Below are 16,583 nucleotides of genomic sequence, written 5' to 3' on the forward strand. Positions count from 1 at the left end.
GAGGCAATGCAGATGCTACAACAATGGATGAATGAACACCACTTGACAATCACCAGCAGGAGTGATCTTCCACTGGGATCAGTGGCAGTAAACACTATCACTTCTCACCCTCCAACAATGGAACTTATGCCTGAGGTGAATGATTCTGCCCCATATGTTAGACAATCTTGCAGGAGTGGGCTAACACCATAAATTACCAGAAAAATTAGTTGAATTTGTTGCAATGAGCATAGAGGTGGATTGGAAGCAGTACGGGCCAACATCAGATACATAAGCTGTTGTGTAACATTAAAGCATTATGATAATGAAGACATTTTACACAGTCAGACACCTGTGGATTCCAGCTCTACTCTAAGAGTTGAGCAAATCATCTAGAATGAAACTTCAGTGCAGTATTGAGGTAGTGCTGGATTGCTGGAGATACCAAAATTAACATTTATCCTACCCTTCTAGATGAATGTAAAAGACTATTGCATTATTTAAAGAACAGAAAAGGAGTTCTCTTCTGTAGTTTTGGCCAATATTTATCCTTCAAACTACATCACTAAAAATACCTTTACCTTGTGGAAATTGATCACTGAGCTTGGCAACAATAGTGACTGCACCTTAGTCACCAAACCCCATCACAGTATCCATCTGTTCATTAATGAGCTTCTCATAGAATCACTACAGCTCAGAAAGAGGCCATTCAGCCCATCACATCTGCATTGATTCTTACCCTGGCCCGAACCCTGTAACCTCATGTATTTTACCCCACTAATGTCCCTAACTTATATATACCTTGGGACACTAAGGGCAATTTAGCATGGCCATCTTTGGACTGTAGGAGGAAAGCGGAGCACACGGAGGAAACCCACATTGACAAGGAGGAGCGTGAAAACATCACATAATGATCTGAGGCTGGAATTGAACTTGGATGTCTGCGCTGTGAGGTAGCAGTGCTAACTGCTATACCACTGTGCCACCCCAATGCTTGGGACCAAGTCATTTCTGGATTCCAAAGTTTTCTGGATTATAGGATGGTGTTGGAATGCCTAACCATAAGTGTGTGGAAGGTAAAATACAATGGATATAAATATTTACCTGAAACATAAATCAGTGATATAAAGCAAGAATAAAAATGGTTTCATTTATCCAAATATTGCTGCTTCCAAAGTACTGGACTAAAATGATGCTAATGATGTTGAGGGAACAAAAAGAATTCCAGGCAGCTAATGTTTCTGAGCAATAGATTTCCAGGTTGGAGAGACTAAAGAGACTAGGATTTTCACTTACGTTACTCTACTGGAAGTTAATATTATTACGATTACCGTGAAGAAGAATATTTTAGCTTGAATCCTAAATGTTCCTCATACAAGTTGGACTCTGCAACTCCTTCCCCCACAGTCAAAGTTTAGCTTGATTTTGTCTGACCTGCCTTGATTCTTGCAACTGATCAACTTTAGGTATTTTGACGGAAGCTACTGTTAAAACTATGGCCATCTTTTCTTTCAAGTAACCTCCTTCATTGAAGCATGAATCTCTAGTTTCTAGTATTTTACACATCATTTTGCAACTACTGGTGTAAAATAAGTTGGAGGCCATCAACAGAGTCTGAGACCAGATATAAAGCTGCTGAAAGTACATTATTTTAGCTTGCATTGCACCGGACCAGTCACAGAGATTACAATGTGAAAATATTGCTGAATCCCCTGTTTTCATTTGATCAGTAGATGTGGATAATTATCCCGTACTTACCACCAAGCTGCAGGGAAGGTATTTCCAGCACAGGTCATTAGTTTGTCTCATTTAAACGTAGGGGTGATTGCACAGTTAATTTTACCCACAGCAAGGTGCTCACTGGTCTGAAAATGGAAGCGACTGCCATAATGTTTTGGATGAATTGTGCAGATTTCAAAGGAATGGGCTGAGTTAAAGAATATACATACTCACAGAATGACCTCACCAATGAGGCAGGTCAGTAATAGCACCCTACGGCTCTAAAAACCAGCCTCTTGTTATCCACCCCAGGAATTTCCTTGCAACTTGCTCTCACCATTCTCCTTCACTATGGAGCCCCCAGATCTTGGCTTTCCCAGGATTCAGAATTCACAAGCTTGGAGATAAAAAGGAAAAAGAGATGTCGAAAAAGAAATGTTAAAAGTTTCACAAAAATGCTACTTGAATTGCAGATGAGGCGGGGGGGGGTGCGGTGGTCCTGTGGGAGAAACATTTCACGTTAGTGAATTATGTTAGGGGATCAAGGGTTACAGGAAGAAGGCAGGAGAATGGGGATGAGAGTCATATCAGTCATGATTGAATGGCAGAGCAAACTCAACGGGCTGAATGGCCTAATTCTGCTCCCATATCTTATGGTCATTTGGGGACCTTTCCAACCTGTTGAAAAGGTTCACAGCCAGAATGGTATATCTTTCAAATGCTGTAAATTTTGAGTGTTTTCTGATTTTATTTCAGATACCCAGCATACATTTCCTCCTTAACTATCTAACAACATGCACTTGAAGTATATGTGGTTCTATGAAGGGTTCTACAAACAAAAGACCACCACATTCAGTGGCCCTTGATAAAGTATTAGTAAGCAGCCCCACTCTAAGCAGGGGGAATGAGAGTCCTAGAGAAGCTGGACCTCTGATCCTCAATCCTGGATAGAATAGACTCAATTCAATTCTAAATTGCCATGGGAAAGGTTTTCATTCGGACAGAAAATTATCTTGAGCAAGCCTGATGTTTTCATAGTTGATCTGTGTTTGAATACTGTACTGTGGAAAACCAAAGGCAGTTTCTATTTAAATATACTGCACCTTCCACACATGTAACAATGCCCTGGAAACAGTGGAGAGTATTATCTTTTCATATTGATATACTGCCACATTAATACCTGCAATATGTTGCTCCTTTCAAAAGATGCAATAGCATTATACTGGAAGACATCCTGGTGTGTTAAATTAATTTGAACTCTTTATCTGCCTTTGTCTCATCAGAATTTCTTTTGTTCTGTGCTAAACCTTTACAATCCCAGTAAGGTTAGAGATTCTTGCAGTCAGAAACCTTTCTGAAAATGTACTAGTTGATGAATTTGACCATTTTGGCAGGGGACAGTTCGCAATTCTTCCTCTCATCCATTCTGTCCTTTTTTTGGTTTGACACACAGGTACTTAGGCCATTGCCATGGAAACTGGCTAAGAGAATTCCCAGAACTTGGCAACATAATGGAGGCCGAATTAAAAAGTACACCGCTTTGGTACATCTACCAGTGTGGGACAAAGGCAATTTTTCTGTTAATTTAAATCCCTTCCACTTTTCACCTCAATATCCAAGACAATGCCAGGAAAATATAACTAACATCTGCATTTTGAAGAAAAATATTGTTCAAAGAAACAGTCAACATAAAAAGAGGGAGTGATAAAAAAGAGTTGAAAGGGAGTACCAGTAATGTTCTCTCTTCACAACCTGGAGGATTATTTCAAGGCATTGAGTGGATAAAGGCAAACTTGTATGTTATGTTGAGGCTCTCGTGACCTAGCAACATCTCAAAGCAATTTTCAGCTAATGATATTTCCTAAATAAAAACGGAAAAGGCTGAAATACTCAGCAGGTCAGTGGCAGGCAACCCTGGAAACAATGTAAAAGCTGTCGGATGCTGAGGTCAGTGGGTTGAAGGCTCTGCCTCAGTACACGAACACCTTATCGAAGCAATGCAAGAAAGTGAAAAATTCACCCCTCACATCCCCTCAAATGCACCCAAACTCATCATGCCATTTCCATTCCAATTTAATCCATTCTACGCACCCACAACGGGTGCCTCATACCCCCATGCAAACCTATGCTTCTCTACCCTCATGGTCCTTTTAGCCCTACATGGCCTTCCTCCCAATGTGGTCCTTTAAAGCCTGTGTGCCAACTTAGTGTAAATCATAGAACCATAGACCCTTACAGTGCAGAAAGAGGCCCTTCAGCCCATCGAGTCTGCACCGAACAAAATCCCACTCAGGCCCTACCCCCATATCCCTACATATTTTACCCACTAATCCCTGTAACTTATGCATCCCAGGACACTAAGGGGCAATTTTTTTTAGCATGACCAATCAACCTAACCCGCACATCTTTGGACTGTGGAAGGAAACTGGAGCACCCAGAGGAAACTCGGGCAGACACGAGGAGAATGTGCAAACTCCACACAAACAGTGACCTGGGCCAGGAATCGAACCCAGGTCCCTGGAACGGTGAAGCAGCAGTGCTAACCACTGTGCTACCGTGCTGCCCAACTCATGCCCCCTCATCCACCACCTTTTGACCTTACACCTACCATGCTATCTCACCCAGTATCCACCATGGGTAGATGTAAGGACAAACGCTGAGATTAAATATAATTCTTAAGTGTCTGTTGATGAATTCACTATTTATAAAAACAAGTGCATTGATTAAAACCCATTCACTGCATTTAACTTCCTTTAATCCCTTATAAAAACAAGCTGTGAAATCCATTGACCCATTTTAAAGAGTTTGATATGACTTGGACCTATCATTCAAACTATGGCATCCACTGATGTCATAGAGCGCTAATCCTGTAATGAGGGGGCGGTTCTCCCAAAAGTTCTGAATTGGTGAGAAAACTGTTCTAGATCACAACAGTTTTTTCAGTGCAGCTTCAGACCTGAATCTCCCCACTCTGCACACTGCAGAGGTCCCGGTTGTGAATATCATTAAAAGCGCAGGGGAGCGGGCCCTGTTCATGCTGGAGTCTGACAGTCTGGAACTCTGCGCATGAGCAGTGGCCCCGATCCGTCAGACTACCGGGTTGATGGCCAGCTCAATCGTGGGCCAGCCCGGGATCCCCGCAGGACTGCCCGTCCAACCACCCCCCCACGGCACAATTGCGGCCCCCACAACAATTCCCTGACACTGCCGCAGAGTGTCCCAATGTCCAACCCCACAACCCCAGCATGGCGGTCCTCCCAACCACCTCCCCCACCCCCCCCCCCCCCCACTGTGTCAGAACACCCTCCCAAGGCAGAGCCCCTAGCAGACCGCTCGCAGCCCCCCCCCCCCCCTCCAGCCCGTCCCAATTGCTGGCCTCCCTCCAGCCCAGACCGATCCCAATGCAGAGTGGCAGCAGGAACCCCATCCCCACCAATCACCCTGAGACTCTGCCCACAATAGGCCTCTCTTTGGCACGGCCCGATGCCTGCTGAGCAGTGCCAAGGTGCCCCTGGGTATGGACACATTGCCCCTTGAGCACTGCCAGGGGGCACAAGACTGGCACTGCCAGGGTGCTCATGCCCAGGGGACACCACCACCCCGCCACCCAACCTCCTCAGGGCCCCCCCCCTTCATTCTGATGAGGTCTTCCACTAGTTCCCTGAATGTGGGGAGCTACTTTAAAACCCCGCCAGAATGAGGTACTCCTGGCGGGGTGAAAGATGCTACCAGGCCCAGCAGGTTCCATGTAGTTAAAATACATGAAAAAAAGGTTCAAATGACTTACCTCTCTTCCTGCCGGTTTCCAGCGCGGTCTCAACTGCGATTGTTCGCTAGCTGCGGGAGACACACATGGAATGTGCCAACAAATGATTCTCCGGACCGGACCTGCCAGAAACGTTGCGGGTTGTGATGGGAGAATCGGGCTCTGACATCTCTCACACTTGTGTCTCTAGACAAAGTGACACAGTAAGAACTGATCCTTTTAACATTGCAGACAATTTTTTTCAAATATTTCAAGGGCAAGAGTTTTAAATGCATGGGCAACTTGACAGTTCCTTTGATAGCATCCTTTGTTCTTTTTGACAGCTCTATTGAAAAATCTGGTCAACGCTTCTTTTGATTTCTCCTTTTGGCAGTTCTCTTGACAGTTCTTTATGACAGCTTGCCATTTGACAGCCTTCTTAAGAGTTTGACCATTCCAATGAGTATGTGTCCTGTTTACACACATTCATGTCTAATTTTAACAATCCCAAAGAGCAGCCTACCTCTTGAAAAGGGAATCTTACCTCTCCCAGAGGATACCTAACCTCCTCAAAAAAGTGTCCTGGCACCATACCTTCCCATTCCAATGAGTCCTGGCACCCTGTCCTACCAGGTCTAAAGTGCACAGAACCATGTTTTGGACATCTCATGAGTGAAAATCAGATCAGCCTGAGGCAGCTGTACTTTAACCCTGCAGCTGCCTTTCCGAACTGTTGATACGCAACTTAGAGGTTCTCCAACTTTACAAAAATTCAAGCCAAAATGAATGTTTAAGGTGGATGTCCTTTTGTCAGAGCTGTCTCATAGAACCCTACGGTGCAGAAAGAGGCCCTTCAGCCCATCGAGTCTGCACTGAACACCATCCCACCCAGGCCCTACCCCCATATTATACCCACTAATCCCTCAAACCTATGCATCCCTGGACACTAAGGGGCAATTTCTTAGTATGGCCAATCAACATAACCCGCACATCTTTGGACTGTGGGAGGAAACTGGAGCACACCCACACAGACACAAGGAGCATGTGCAAACTCCACACCCACAGTAACACGAGCCAGGAATTGAACCCAGGACCCTGGAGCTGTGAAGCAGCAGTGCTAACCACTGTGCTACCCACTGTGCTACCGTGTCACTCATGCTGGGATATGCTCTTTTCTGAAATGGTGGAAGGGAATCATCATAGGGATTCAATGATTCTATGAAATTCATGATTCAGATTCTTCAGGTATTAGTGGAACAATTCAAGATTATTATCTCTCTCTCCGTGCTGCAGCCTGAGCAGTGGCAAATATGAAGGATTCACAGAGCCATGTGCAGTCCCGATCACCCCCCACCGCCTCCCCCCCACCCGACCTCCACCAACCCCATCAATCTCATGCAGAATGTGCAACGCGTCCCACCTACATCACTATCGATCAGCCTACCAGTGGGTCCCACCCCGCTGGTTAAAGTTGGTCTGAAATAGCACTGCACAATATCGTGTTATGAATTAAGCTTGGGTGGATTTTGTGTTAGAATTCTTTAAGACTTGGCTCAGCAATCAACATGTACAGTGCTCACGTTATTCAGCACATTGCTGGTCTTTGCAGACAGAAGATGAAAGTGCGAGAGCAGACTGAACGAGACGAACATATGGAGCTCTCAGCAGGAGCTGGATGACCCATGAGCTCGAGATGAAATACAGCCAAACAGTAGCAGCATAGAAATAGAACTCTGGACACAGTCCTTGACAGTCACTTAGATGAAGGAGGAAGGTTGTTTGAAAGATCCTGGTTGGAGTTCAGTCACAGCAACCCCAGTCTTGGCGGATTAGCTTGCTCCATCGCAGGCTTTATTCACAATGCACCAGGCTCTCCCTTCCAGTTCATTGCCAGCTGTCCTCACTTGGCTGAGTCATGGTACTTTGCTAGTTCACCAGCACCTTGTCAACACAAAGGGATTGTAATGCTGATCCTTAACATGGCAACTCATCCTTTCATTTAACGGGACATAAAAATTTAAAGCTGCAAACAATCTTTGAAGCTGAAAGGTTTCTAATAATTCAAAGACACAGACAATTTCACTTCAAGTAATTAAATCTGCTTTTATATCTCGTGGGCATCGTAACTGAATTTCTTTAGATTTCATAATGCAGAAACACTTCCCTTCATCTATTCCATGCATGAAAAATACTAAGCACAGAACAGATGATCATTCATAAAAATAATAAATAATGAAGAAGGACACCGAGAAAGTTTTTTCTCTCGTTTCCCACCTTTTCTCCACTATTATTTTTCCTATTTTATCAGAAAATGGGTGGAATTTTCCTGTCCCACCCATCACTGGAATCTTAGCAGGTTGGGGTGGACCATGCAAAGATCCATTGACCTTGGGTGAGGATTTCTGGCCTTAGGCAAGCACAGTCGGAAAATTCCCTCCAATATCTTTCCTTCTCAGCATTTGATGAACCTACGGATAAGCCAGCATACAACTCATCCCATTTTACACATCAGCTCCCCCATCCCACTCCTCAAGACGTTGGAAATCTTTGATTTCCAAGCTGTCATTACCCCTATTATCTCCAGATGTTTGATGCCACTGATTGATTTCAATTAATCTTTATTTATCAACAACTTGCATTTATTTAGCACCTTTAACATACCAAGACACTACAAGGGCACATCAATCGAAAGAACAGAAACCAAGACACAAAGAGAGATGGAAGGAAAGGTGACATAATGCATTGCCAAAGATGTATGTTTTAATATGCAACTTAGAGGAGGATAAGGAGGTGGAGAGATGGAGATGTGGAGAAGTTTAGGAATAGGGTTGCAGAATTTAGGATCACGATGAAGGCAAACCAACATTGCAGCAAAGAGGCTGGAATTCCAACAGACATCGCTCCTACTTGGAAAAACCTGGGAATGGTAGCATAGTGATAATGTTGTTTGATCAGTAATTTGGAGGCTTGAGAGGCATGAGATTCAATCCCACCATTTAATGACTTCAATAAATCTGGACAGAGAACAAGTCTCAGTAACGATAACCTAAAGCTATTGAATTATTGTAATTTATTTTATCAATGTTCTTTAGGGAAATGAATCTGCTGTTTGTACCCATTCAGGCCTCACTGACACACTTGGTCCGACTGTGGTTGGCCATTAACTACCATCAGAAATGGCCCAGCAAACCACAACAGTAAAATGAATCAAGGATGAAAACAGACAAATCAAACTGGACACCACAGGGAATGCTCTTCCCAGTTAAGCCCCATAGAGTCCTCCTCAATAACATCTAGGGATTTGTGACAGAGTTGAGAAAGTTGTCCTACACATTAGGCAAGCGACAGTCTTATATTTGCCAAAAAACACCTTACAATGTTTCCAACTCTTGCATCATCCCTGGATATGTCCTGTCTCACTGAACAAAGAACAAAGAACAAAATCAGCCCGGGAAACAGGCCCTTCGGCCCAACGAGCCTGCGCCGCCATCTTAACACCACCAGTCCCCCCCTCCACCCATGACCCCTGTCTAATGTTTTATGGCCATCCACATTGAGGGAAACTAATTTAGGGACAATTTATTCCTGCCAATCAGCCTAACAGCACATCTTTGGGGTGTGGGAGGAAACCGGACCACCCGGAGAAAACCCACGCAAGCACGGGGAGAATGCGCAAACTCCCACAGACACCGGCCCAAATCCATGTGTCTGCACAGCAATCAGCAATAGTCACTGAGCTGTCGTCTTGCCCAGTATCTTGTCCAGTTTAGGCACACACTAACAACATGAAGCACTAGGCCAATCTCAAACAACCAAGAGCAGCCCAAGTACGACCCATCGCGTGTATGCCCCTCGTTGGACACAAGGTGGACTGACTTAAAACCTGTGAATGAAAAGAGAAAAAAAAACATTATTGTCCTAACATATCCACTTGCCTTACCAGGGACGCCCCAATGCTAATGACCCTTATTTAAAACAATCTCCTATATCCACCCATCTCCAACCCACTCATGTGCCTGTCTAAGTTACTCTTAAAGGACTCTAGCGTGTTTGCCTCCACCACCTTACTTGGCAGAGCATTCCATACCCCCACTACCCTGTGTGAAAAACCTCCCTCTAATATCTGTGTTATACCTCTCCCCCCTCACCTTAAGCCCATGGCCCCTTGTCCTATGTGTCTCTATTATAGGAAATAGCTTACCTCTGTTTACTCTATCTATACCCTTCATAATCTTATATACCTCTATTAGATCCCCCCTCAGTCGGCGTCTTTCAAGGGAAAAGAGCCCCAATTTATTCAATCTCTCCTCATACCCCAGTCCTTCCATACCAGGCAACATCCTGGTAAACCTCCTCTGCACTCTCTCCAGAGTCTCCATGTCCTTCCAGTAGTAAGACGACCAGAACTGGACGCAGTACTCTAAATGCGGCCTAACCAACGTTCTGTACAACTGTAACATTAGACTCCAGCTCTTATATTCTATACCCCTTCCTATAAAGGCCAACATACCATAGGCTTTCTTCACCACACTCTCCACTTGCACTGCCACCTTCAAAGACTTGTGCACTTGCACCCCCAGGTCTCACTGCAATTCTATACTCCTTATGGGCTTACCCTTTATCATGTAACTCCCCCCTACATTATTCCAGCCAAAATGCATCACCTCACGTTTATCCGGATTAAACTCCATTTGCCATGTATCTGCCCAATCCTAACCCTAACCCTAACCCTAACCCTAACCCTATCAATATCCCATTGTATTGCCAGACACTGCTCCTCACTGCCCGCCAATCTAGCCATCTTGGTGTCATCAGCAAATTTGCTGATCACACCACCTACTCCCTCTTCCAAATCATTTATATGCACTACAAAGAGAAGAGGTCCCAGTACTGAGCCCTGCGGCACACCACTAGTGACAGACCTCCAGCTAGAAAAGGACCCCTCCACTACTACTCTCTGACTCCTCTTTGCAAGCCAGTTCCCTACCCATCTAGATACCACGTATCCCATGAGCTTTAATCTTATCTACCAACCTACCATGAGGGACTTTGTCAAACGACTTACTGAAATCCGTGGAATGTATGCACTTTCAAAAGGAATTGGAAAACTACTTGAAGAGGAGAACTTTGCAGGGCTAAAGCAGAGGAATGACAGTAATGGATGGCTCTTTCAAAGAGCTGGCACAGGTAAATGATCTCCTTTTTCAATGTACATTGATCAGCACCCCATTCACCATCTTAAACGTTCACTCCCTCCTCCTTCAAATCACAGTGGCCACAGTATGTACCATGCGCTCAACAACTTGCCAAGACTCCTTCGACAGCAACTTCCAAGCCTACAATCACTACCGCCTAGTCAAAATATTAACTCCTTCCCTAACAGTGCTCTGGGTGCACCCATATCACCTGAATTGCAGTGTTTATGAAAACAATTCACCACCACATTGCAAGGGCAATAAGGCTGGCCTTAAGATGTCCCTATGTTTAATTCCGTTGGTTTGGTGCAGTATGGCCCTTGGCCATTCATCTGCATTTGTTCATTTTAAAAAGCCTCCCTTCTGCAACTTGTAATCAAGAAGCAAGAAATAGCTCACTGTGAAACAATTTGACTTGTAGCACAAATACAGGTGGACAACCAAGTACACAATAAAAATAGAAAATGCAGCAAAGTCTTAGCAGCCCTGACAGACTTTGTGGAGATAGAATAGAGAGATCATAGTACAGAAAGAGGCCATTCGGCCCATTGAGTCTGCACTGACTACAGACCCTACCCCCATATCCCTACATATTTTACCCACTAATCCCTCTAACCTACACATCTCAGGACACTAAGGGGCAAATTTTTTTAGCATGGTCAATCAACCTAACTCACACATCTTTGGACTGTGGGAGGAAACCCACACAGACAGGAGGAGAATGTGCAAATTCCACATAGACAGTGACCCAAGCCAGGAATCAAACTCAGGTCCCTGGAGCTGTGAAGCAGCAGTGCTAACCACTGCGCTACCGTGCCACAAGGATCATCCAGACTCGAAATGTTGGGCGCGGTTTTATGGCCTTGCTCGACCTGAAACCATAACATCCCACCCAATGTCAACGGATCTTTCCATTGTCCGCCACTTGCCTGCTCCGATTCCAGGTGGGGTAGTAAAATTCCGGCTGTTATCTCTATATTCTCTCGCCACAGATGCTGTAAGACTGCTGAGATTTTCCAGCATTTTGTTTTTGTTTCAGTTTCCAGCATCCACAGTATTTTGCTTTGACCAAGTTCACAACACTGCCACTGTTACCAAGTTTGTAATATCAAGAATAGGGCCTTGAGGTTTGTTGTCAGATTGGTACATGAATATTCAGCGATGATTAAATTAGATATCAATATTCAAAGCAACTTTCACATGCCCACTATACTCACAGTTTAATTGACATGTTCACAGTTATATAAACTGTTTTAAATGGAAAATTTAGAAAGCATTCCAATTATAATTGTAAATATAGCATGTAATAGGAAAAAGGAGTGTCAATTAACAAGCGCACAAAAAAAATCTTTATTAACAATATTCAGCGGATTCTGTCAGCAGAATAAGGGACCTCTGAGGTCTACAGTACTACAACATTAATCTAATCAAAGAAATGTGATTTATGGGAAATGCAATGAAGCAGCTATTACTGAGGAGAAATCACGCAACACCAGCTTTCTTGGTTTCTGGATTAATGCAAAAAATCTTCTCAGTAGATTTAACCATTGTGATGTTTCATTACATACAGGCAGCAAAAATCATTAAGAAATCCTTATTAAAATTCCTCTTGTGAGTTCAATGATCTCCATTAGGCAAGTGGATAGGTATCGTTCTATATCCATTTCAAAGACAAATCCCAGTTAATTTCAATTACTTAAACATGTGTGACTGAATGTACAGCAAATTGTCAGAGGTGCTTGTCAGATGAGACAGTGAACCAAAACACTGTCTGTTCACTCAGTTAGACATAGAAGATCGTACTGCGCTATTTCAGACCACATCACTAAAACACTTTACAGACATTTACTTCATTGCTGTATGTGGGAGTTTCCTGTGCACAACTTGGCTGCCACATTTCCTACATTACAACAGTGAAAACACTTCGAAATGCACTTTGCTAACTATGAAACACTTTGTGATGACCTGAGCTACTGTAGCAATGCAAGTTCTCTCTTTTGAAAAGAAAGACAGATACAAAATTAGGAAAAATAAGCATTTAAATGGCACCTTTCACAATCACAAGGTTTTACAGGCAATGAAGTACTTTTCAAGTATAGTCACTATTGTGACAAATGTGGTAACTGATCTAGGACGCGCTGCCTGGAAGGGGAGTGGAAGACAGATTCATTTGTAGCTTGCAGAACGGAAGTGGATAGGCACCTAAACGGAAATAAAAATTTGCAAATCGACCAGGGAACTGGTTTGTTCTTGCAGGGAACTGGTATGAGTTCACCAAGCTAGGTGAACCCTTCAACTGCAGTAATAATTCTACCATTCAATATGTGCATTGCAAGTTTCTGCAAAAAATTGGATGATAATAACCTGATAGCCTGTTGTTTTTGTAATCAATGCTATTGTTAGATGGTGCAAACATATAATAGATAACAATGCTTGAATTTTCACCCAAACAGAGAGGCCCTCCATCACTGAGAAAATGGTGGCAGAGGCCAGGACTTTGAAGTCTCACCCTCAAGCCCAGCCTCCACCATTTACAGGGGGGGTGTGGGAATGGGGACAGATTCTAATCTCCACATCCATGGTTTGTGGAAGCAGTTGCATATGTTAAAGTGCAGATGCCTCAGTCAAGTCTGATTTTGATGAGTGTCATGCCCAAAACATGACTTGTGTATTTCACACCTAGTAAGAGAAAATCGGAAGCTGTCAGTATCCTTACGAGGGGTAGGGAACCCTTCTGGAGAGATAAGATTTGGATATGGCACTGGGACATCTTTGGGAGAGGTCAGGTGCCCTTTCAAATTGTTAAAAATAGACATGAAAGTATATAAATCTATTGGAATTGTCAAGAAAACTGCCAAATTGTTAAAACATTTAAATGGCCTGCACTTTAACTATTTAAAAAGACCATCTGCAATTTTTTAAAAAAAATCAATGCTTGCTATTTCACTTTGTTCCTATGAGCCTGTGGTTATCATTATATGATAATGTTGCAAGACTGATTTTACAACCTATCATTATCACAGTGGGGAGTCTGTCAGTTTATAATTTGATTGACAGCCTCAAGTGGTTACAAATTCCTTATCATGGGACAATGAGTGCATGTTTTTATAAGGGATAAAAGTAAGTTAAATGTAATGGTTGGATTTTTATCAATGAGAGATTTTCTTTTCAAATAATGAATTCATCAAGATACGCTGTAGAACTTTATTCAATCCTAGCATAGGTCCTGAGGTCTGCCCAATCTGGGTACTGTGTGAGTTGACTTGGTTGGATGGGCAAAAGATGGTGGGTATGAACATGTGTTTGCATGAGTTAGCACTAAGTTGGCACTGGGGCTATAATGAGCCATTGTGCTAAATTATAATCACAGGTTGCTATAAAGGCCACAAAGGCCATAGGATGGGAAGAGTGTCATAGGTTGGCATCAAGGGTATGAAGGGCCATGGGTTTGGCTGGGAGCATGAGCTAACATGTGTTGGCATGGATGGAGCAGTGTAAAGACTGAGGACCTGAGAACTGTTTTATTGTATTATTCATTTTTTTGGTACCTTGAACAACCAACAATCTCTGAACACTTTCCAGGGTGACCCACAACAACTCTCATTTTCAGCATCCACCTACTGGCCAGTGCCAAGAATCCAATCACCAGAGGCTCTGAGTGGATTTTACAGCCTCGCTCATCCTGAAACCATAAAATCCCACCTGAGGTCAACAGACCATTTCATGGCCCACCCCTCACCTGCTCCGATTCCTGTGGTAGACGAGAAAGTAAAATTTCATCCATTGTTTTCCTGGGCTGGGTTTGTGGAATTGGGAATTGTCCTGCAAACGCGCCCTTGACCCAGGAGCAAAGATTCAGGCCAAAGCTCCAACCAAGGAAGCCCACATAACCCTAAATCCACAAAGCTAATAGCATCAAATCAAACATTCCAAATATATGATGACCATCCGCCCCTTCCAATAAACTCAGTGCCAACTTTCAATCCCTGATTCCCTGAAAAAAAATCAAACACATATGTCAAACAGAAGTCAAGTTTGACTTCCTTGGAAACCAATGGGTCTGAAGAAAAGGCAATCGTTAATGCTAATCGTAATGTTACATCTTTGTCAGGTTCTTAATACAATTGGAAGATACATTCACGCAAGTAAAATTACTCACTCTACTGAACACTCACATTATAAAAGTTAATGTACAGCATCCAGAGCCATCAGATTCCATTAAATTTCAGACGTTTATTTTCTAAATTTTCTCCTCGTCCTCTATAAAGGATTTGAAAGCAGAAATAAGGATGTTGCTCATGATACCGTGAAATGTATCAGTCTCCAGACTGTAGAATTGACATAATGTAGAGTTGTACATAATCACAATGTATTGTTAAGCTTGCAAAATATTTTTGTTCAAAATTGCCTTGTGTGTTTTGAGAAAAGTATTAAGATCATTTGATACCAGAAGGGTGTGATGGGGTGTGACATAATATCCCCTGGCAAATTTCTACATTTACCATGCAAATTTGTTCCAAAATAATGCTTTGCTCACCCCACTGAATTCTGGCAGCACTGGGAGTTCAAACAGTTCTCTTGCTCCATGTGTCACACACGAGCTTAAAGGACGAATTTAGAAGAATGGTCAGCAGGAATCATGGCGATAGTTGGAAAATGGTCATATTTGTGGGCCATGTCCACCTAGCAACTAGAATAAAGATACACAGGCGAGAGAGAAAATCTGTATCAATATCAGTTCTGATCCTGCTACAGCTTTAGAAAGTAGATGATGATTGCATTTCATGGAGGTAAAGCCAAGATGTCATAAATTTCATTTTTGACCTGCATAATGCATAATAACATTTTCGAAAATGGGAAGCAATTTCTCTTCCTCGACAATTTCTTTCACTAATTCTTACTTTTCTTGAAGCTGTTGACTCTCCCAGAGCATAAAAGCACAGATACCTTTATATCTCACTGGGGTGGGCATCTACAAATAAAAGGCGCATCTGCAGGCTCCTTATACTGGAGGATGTGGGTAGGGGGACGGTATTTCAGTCTGGCACCAACTTGACACAGAGCTTGAAGCCTCTCCATTCCGATGTGGAATGGCCAGCAACTTCCAGCAACACTCCTGTGGTAGTAGCATCAGATGACCAATGTCTCAGCATCCATTGCATTACATAGAGCAGCACCCAATCCATTACACTCCCCAACTGTCCACAACACTCCCCAATCTCTCACAACACTCCCCAATATTCCACAAAGCTTCCCAATTCTCCACAATCAACCCCAATCCCCCACATCACTCCAAAATCCCCACAACACTCCCCAGTTCCCCACAATACTCCCCAAATATCCACAGCACTCCCCAAACTCCCACAACACTTCCCAATACCCCATAACACTCCCCAACTCCCACAACACTCCCAAAACTCCCACATCAGTCCCCAATCCCCCACAACAGTCCCCAAATGGCCACAACACTCCCAAAACTCCCACAACACTCCCCAATCCCCACAACACTCCCCAATCCCCCACAACACTCCCCAATCCCCACAACACTCCCCAATCCCCCACAACACTCCCCAACTGCCACAACACTCCCAAAACTCCCACAACACTCCCCAATCCCCCACAACACTCCCCAATCCCCCACAACACTCCCCAATCCCCCACAACAGTTCCCAACCCCCCACAAAACTCCCCAATCCACCACAACTCTCCCCAATCCCTCCACAACTCTCCCCAATCCATCCACAACACTCCCCAATCCCCCACAACACTCCCCAATCCCCCATAACACTCCCCAATCCCCACAACACTCCCCAATCCCCACAACACTCCCCAATCCCCCACAACACTCCCCAATCCCCCACAATACTCCCCAATCCCCCACAACACTCCCCAACCCCCCACTACACTCCCCAATCCCCCACAACACTCCCCAATCCCCACAACAC

The sequence above is a fragment of the Carcharhinus amblyrhynchos genome, chromosome 6 (assembly GCF_965287045.1).
Source record: "Carcharhinus amblyrhynchos chromosome 6, sCarAmb.v2.hapA, whole genome shotgun sequence".
Lineage (NCBI taxonomy): Eukaryota > Metazoa > Chordata > Chondrichthyes > Carcharhiniformes > Carcharhinidae > Carcharhinus > Carcharhinus amblyrhynchos.